This window comes from Stenella coeruleoalba (genome assembly GCF_951394435.1).
Source record: "Stenella coeruleoalba genome assembly, chromosome: 1".
Lineage (NCBI taxonomy): Eukaryota > Metazoa > Chordata > Mammalia > Artiodactyla > Delphinidae > Stenella > Stenella coeruleoalba.
The window spans coordinates 144,548,225-144,555,097 of record NC_137169.1 but is presented as its reverse complement, the minus strand read 5'-3'; positions in this window follow the sequence as shown (position 1 = coordinate 144,555,097).

The following is a 6,873-nucleotide window of genomic DNA, read 5'->3' as shown; positions in this document are numbered from 1 at the left end:
GATTGCCTCTACCTCACAGAAGATGCCATGAAAGTTAAATCGACCAGGGATGTCAGGGCATCTCCGATCTTATCCCTTCTTTTTCTTTTTTTTTCACATCTTTATTGGAGTATAATTGCTTTACAACGTTGTGTTAGTTTCTACTGTATAACAAAGTGAATCAGCTATATGCATACGTATATCCCCAAATCCCTTCCCTCTTGCGCCTCCCTCCCACCCTCTGTATCCCACCTCTCTACGTGGTCGCAAAGCACCGAGCTGATATCCCTGTGCTATGCAGCTGCTTCCCACTAGCTATCTATTTTACATTTGGTAGTGTATATATGCCCATGTTACTCTCTCACTTTGTCCCAGCTTCCCCTTCCCCTTCCCAGGGCCTCAAGTCGATTCTCTACGTCTGTGTCTTTATTTCTGTCCTGCCCCTAGGCTCATCAGAACCATTTTTTCCCTTAGATTCCATATAGATGTGTTAACATACAGTATTTGTTTTTCTCTTTCTCACTTACTTCACTCTGTATGACAGACTCTAGGTCCATCCACCTCACTACAAATAACTCAATTTCCTTTCTTTTTATGGCTGAGTAATATTCCATTGTATATATGTGCCACATCTTCTTTATCCATTCATCTGCTGATGGACACTTAGGTTGCTTCCATGTCCTGGCTATTGTAAATAGAGCTGCAATGAACATTGTGGTACATGACTCTTTTTGAATTATGGTTTTCTCAGGGTGTATGCCCAGTAGTGGCATTGCTGGGTCATATGGTAGTTCTATTTTTAGTTTTTTTACGGAACTTCCATACTGTTCTCCATAGTGGCTGTATCAATTTACATTCCCACCAACAGTGCAAGAGGGTTCCCTTTTCTCCACACCCTCTCTAGCATTTATTGTTTGTAGATTTTTTGATGAGGCCATTCTGACTGGTGTGAGGTGATACTTCATTGTAGTTTTAATTTGCATTTCTCTAATGATTAGTGACGTTGAGCATCCTTTAATGTGTTTCTTGGCAATCCGTATATCTTCTTTGGAGAAATGTCTATTTAGGTCTTCTGCCCATTTTTGGATTGGGTTGTTTGTTTTTTTGATATTGAACTGTATGAGCCGCTTGTATATTTTGGAGATTAATCCTTTGTCAGTTGCTTCATTTGCAAATATTTTCTCCCATTCTGAGGGTTGTCTTTTCATCTTGTTTATGGTTTCCTTTGCTGTGCAAAAGCTTTGAAGTTTCATTAGGTCCCACTTGTTTATTTTTGTTCTTATTTCCATTTCTCTAGGGGGTGGGTCAAAAAGGATCTTGCTGTGATTTATGTCATAGAGTGTTCTGCCTATGTTTTCCTCTAAGAGTTTTATAGTGTCTGGCCTTATGGTTAGGTCTTTAATCCATTTTGAGTTTATTTTTGTTTATGGTGTTAGGGAATGTTCTAATTTCATTCTTTTACATGGAGCTGTCCAGTTTTCCCAGCACTACTTATTGAAGAGGCTGTCTTTTCTCCATTGTATATTCTTCCCTCTTTATCAAAAATAAGTTGACCATATGTGTGTGGGTTTATCTCTGGGCTTTCTATCCTGTTGCATTGATCTATATTTCTGTTTTTCTGCCAGTACCACAGTGTCTTGATTACTATAGCTTTGTAGTATAGTCTGAAGTCAGGGGGCCTGATTGCTCCAGCTCTGTTTTTCTTTCTCAAGATTGCTTTGGCTATTTGGGGCCTTTTGTGTTTCCATACAAATTGTGACCTTTTTTGTTCTAGTTCTGTGAAAAATGCCAGTGGTAGTTTGATAGGGATTGCATTGAATCTGTAGATTGCTTTGGGTAGTATAGTCATTTTCACAATGTTGATTCTTCCAATCCAAGAACATGGTATATCTCTCCATCTGTTTGTAGCATCTTTAATTTGTTTCATCAGTGTCTTATAGTTTTCTACATACAGGTCTTTTGTCTCCTTAGGTAGGTATATTTCTAGGTATTTTATTCTTTTTGTTGCAATGGTAAATGGGAGTGTTTCCTTAATTTCACTTTCAGAATTTTCATCATTAGTGTATAGGAATGCAAGAGATTTCTGTGCATTAATTTTGTATCTTGCTACTTTACTAAATTCATTGATTAGCTCTAGTAGTTTTCTGGTGGCATTTTTAGGATTCTCTGTATAGTATCATGTCATCTGCAAACAGTGACAGCTTCTTTTCCAATTTGGATTCCTTTTATTTCTTTTTCTTCTCTGATTGCTGTGGCTAAAACTTCCAAAACAATGTTGAATAATAGTGGTGAGTGTGAGCAACCTTGTCTTGTTCCTGATCTTAGTGGAAATGGTTTCAGTTTTTCACCATTGAGGACGACGTTGGCTGTGGGTTTGTCATATATGGCCTTTATTATGTTGAGGTAAGTTCCCTCTATGCCTACTTTCTGGAGGGTTTTTATCATAAATGGGTGTTGAATTTTGTCGAAAGCTTTTTCTGCATCTATTGAGATGATCATATGGTTTTTATCTTCAGTTTGTTAATATGGTGTATCACATTGATTGATTTGCGTATATTGAAGAATCCTTGCATTCCTGGCATAAACCCCACTTGATCATGGTGTATGATCCTTTTAATGTGCTGTTGGATTCTGTTTGCTAGTATTTTGTTGAGGATTTTTGCATCTATGTTCACCAGTGATATTGGCCTGTAGTTTTCTTTCTTTGTGACATCTTTGTCTGGTTTTGGTATCAGGGTGATGGTGGCCTCGTAGAATGAGTTTAGGAGTGTTCCTTCCTCTGCTATGTTTTGGAAGAGTTTGAGAAGGATAGGTGTTAGATCTTCTCTAAATATTTGATAGAATTCTCCTGTGAAGCCATCCGGTCCTGGTCTTTTGTTTGTTAGAAGGTTTTTAATCACAGTTTCAATTTCAGTGCTTGTGTTTGGTCTGTTTATATTTTCTATTTCTTCCTGGTTCAATCTTGGAAGGTTGTACTTTTCTAAGAATTTGTCCAATTCTTCCAGGTTATCCATTTTATTGGCATATATTTACTTGTAGTAATCTCTCATGATCCTTTGTATTTCTGCAGTGTCAATTGTTACTTCTCCTTTTTCATTTCTAATTCTATTGATTTGAGTCTTCTCCCTTTTTTGCGTGATGAGTCTGGCTAATGGTTTATCAATTTTGTTTATCTTCTCAATGAACCAGCTTTTAGTTTTATTGATCTTTGCTATTGTTTCCTTCATTTCTTTTTCATTTATTTCTGATTTGATCTTTATGATTTCTTTCCTTGTGCTAACTTTGGGTATTTTTTGTTCTTCTTTCTCTAATTGCTTTAGGTGTAAGGTTAGGTTGTTTATTTGAGATGTTTCTTGTTTCTTAAGGTAGGCTTGGATTGCTATAAACTTCCCTCTTACAACGGCTTTTGCTGCATCCCATAGGTTTTGGATCATCATGTTTTCGTTGTCATTTGTCTCTAGGTATTTTTTGATTTCCTCTTCGATTTCTTCAGTGATCTCTTGGTTATTAAGTAGTGTATTGTTTAGCCTCCATGTGTTTGTATTTTTTACAAATTTTTCCCTGTAAGTGATATCTAGTCCCATAGCGTTGTGGTCAGGAAAGATACTTGATGTGATTTCAATTTTCTTAAATTTACTGAGGCTTGATTTGTGACCCAAGATATGATCTATCCTGGAGAATGTTCCATGAGCACTTGAGAAGAAATTGTATTATGTTGATTTTGGATGGAATGTCATATAAATATCAATTAAGTCCATCTTGTTTAATGTATCATTTAAAGGTTATGTTTCCTTATTTATTTTCATTTTGGATGATCTGTCCATTGGTGAAAGTGGAGTGTTAAAGTCCCCTACTATGATTGTGTTACTTTGATTTCCGCTTTTATGGCTGTTAGCATTTGCCTTATGTACTGAGGTACTCCTATGTTGGGTGCATAAATGTTTACAAATGTTATATCATCTTCTTGGATTGATCCCTTGATCATTATGTAGTGTGCTTCTTTGTCTCTTGTACTAGTCTTTATTTTAATGTCTATTTTGCCTGGGATGAGAATTGCTACTCCAGCTTTCTTTTGATTTCCATTTGCATGGAATATCTTTTTCCATCCCCTCTCTTTCAGTCTGTATGTGTCCCTAGGTCTGAAGTGGGTCTCTTGTAGACAGCATATATACGGGTCTTGTTTTTGTATTCATTCAGCCAGCCTATGTCTTTTGGTTGGAGCATTTAATCCACTTACATTTAAGGTAATTATCGATATGTATATTCCTATTACCATTTTCTTAACTGCTTTGGGTTTGTTATTGTAGGTCTTTTCCTTCTCTTGTGTTTCCTGCTGAGAGAAGTTCCTTTAGCATTTGTTATAAAGCTGGTTTGGTGGTGCTGAATTCTCTTAGCTTTTGCTTGTCTGTAAAAGTTTTAATTTTTCTATCGAATCTGAATGAGATCCTTGCTGGGTAGCATAATCTTGGTTGTAGGTTTTTCCTTTTCACCACTTTAAATATATCCTGCCACTCCCTTCTGTCTTGCAGAGTTTTTGTTGAAAGATCATCTGTTAACCTTATGGGGATTCCCTTGTATGTTATTTGTTATTTTTCCCTTGCTGCTTTTAATATTTTTTCTCTGTGTTTAATTTTTGATAGTTTGATTAACATGTGTCTGACATGTCTCTCTTTGGGTTTATCCTATATGGTACTCTCTGTGCTTCCTGGACTTGATTGACTATTTCTTTTCCCATGTTAGGGAAGTTTTCAACTATAATCTCTTCAAATATTTTCTCAGACCCTTTCTCTTTCTCTTCTTCTGGGACCCCTATAATTTGAATGTTGGTGCATTTAACATTGTCCCAGAGGTCTTTGAGACTGTCCTCAATTCTTTTCATTCTTCTTTCTTTTATCTGCTCCCTGGCAGTTATTTCCACCATTCTATCTTCCAGCTCACTTATCCATTCTTCTGCTTCAGTTATTCTGCTATTGATTCCTTCTAGAGTATTTTTAATTTCAATAATTGTGTTGTTCATCACTGTTTGCTTGCTCCCTAGTTTTTCTAGATCCTTGTTAAATGTTTCTTGTATTTTCTCCTTTCTGTTTCCGAGATTTTGGATCATCTTTACTATCATTACTCTGAATTATTTTTCAGGTAGGTTGCCTATTTTCTTCATTTATTTGGTCTTGTAGGTTTTTACCTTGCTCCTTCATCTACAACATATTTTTTTGTTGTTTCATTTTATTTACTTAGTTGTTTGTTTGTTTTTATGGGTGGTGCTATATTCCTGTCTTACTGGTTGTTTGACCTGAGATGTCCAGCACTGGAGTTTGCAGGCAGTTGGATAGAGCTGGGTCTTGGTGCTGAGATGAGGACCTCTGGGCAGCCTCACTCCAATTGATATTCCTTAGGGTCTGAGGTTCTCTGTTAGTCCAGCAGTTTGGACTTGGAGCTCCCACCACAGGAGCTGGCGCCTGACCTCTGACCTGGGATCCAAGATCCTGCAAGCTTCATGGCACAGTTTAAAAAAAAAACAAAGAAAGAAAGGTAGAAGCAGTACAATATCAAAGAATAAAAAACAAAATAAAATTAGAAAGACAAAAAATATATTAGGAAAAATAAAACTATAATTGAAACAAGGTAAAATAAAACCACAACAGAAAAAGGAAAAAATAAAGGAGGGGGGGGTGGTGGGGGAACACGCCAAAAGGAGAGAACAATAACAAAGTAAAAAGAATAAAATAAAATGGAAAAATAAAAGATTTATTGGGAAAAATATAAAAGAATCAACAGCAATGAATCAACAAGCTAAAACAGAACCCCAATCTAAAAGAGGAAAAAACATAAACAAAAAAAAGCCTTGGCTATGGGGGCAGAGCTTAGGCAGGGTGGAACTTAGGCAGGGGCAGGGTTTAGAGTGGGGCAAGACCTAGGCAGGTGGGGGGGCATGATGCTTGAGTGTGGGGTGGGGTCTAGGCTCAAGACCTATACAGCCAGAAAAGGCCTTGGGGGTGGGACCTAGGTGGGGCAACCTTCAAGCATGGGGCAGGGCCTCTGCTTAGGACCTGCCCGGGACGGGAGAGGCAGTGTGTGGAAAGGAGGGCCTCTGGAGTGTGGAGTTTCAGAGTTTGGATGTAGGGCCCTGGGTGAGGGTGTGTGGGTGGGGTTTAGGCCCAGCGCGTTGGAGGGGGTCTCAGAGGGGGTCTCCAAATGTAGAGGTGGGGCCCTGGGTTGGAGTGTAAGGGTGGGGCTTGGGCCCTGCACAGGAGGAGGGAGGCTCCGAGAGCAGAGGATTGGCCCCGGAACCCAACAGGCTCCCCGGTGTCCAAGTGGACAGCACTGCCACTTTCCCTTCCGTTCCTGTATGCCTCCCACACGGTCTCCCCATGGGTCTCCCCCATCACCACTGGACCCCTAACCGTGGGTGAGTCCTCTGGGTGTAGGGACGTCTTCCCTCCCCCAGCCATTCTGGTTCTGGAGGTCCGGCCTTTACTTTTGCTCCCCCTTCCCTGCCTCCCACTCCCTCAGGACCCGCATGGCTGGAGGGGGCCTCGGTGGGCAGAGGATCAGGCCCAGAATCTCAGCAGGTTCCTGGAGGTCCAAGTGGTCAGGGGAAACCTCCCTTTTGCTCCTCTGCCCTCCCAATGGTCCCCCAATTTCCCCCTTCGGGTGTGGAATCCCTTCCCCTCCCCCAGCCGCCCCTCAGGGTCACCTGTCCTGTCTGGCCTCCACTACTTCTCTCTCCCTTCACTCCCCCCACACCCCACATCCTACCCGGTCACTGGGGGTTCCTCCCGTCCCCTTAGGTGTCCGTGGTCCCTCACCGGTGCCTGATAGGTGCCCTAGTTGTGCGGAGACGTGAATTCCACGTCCTCCTAGTCCGCCATCTTGACTCCGCTCCCTGTACCTTTC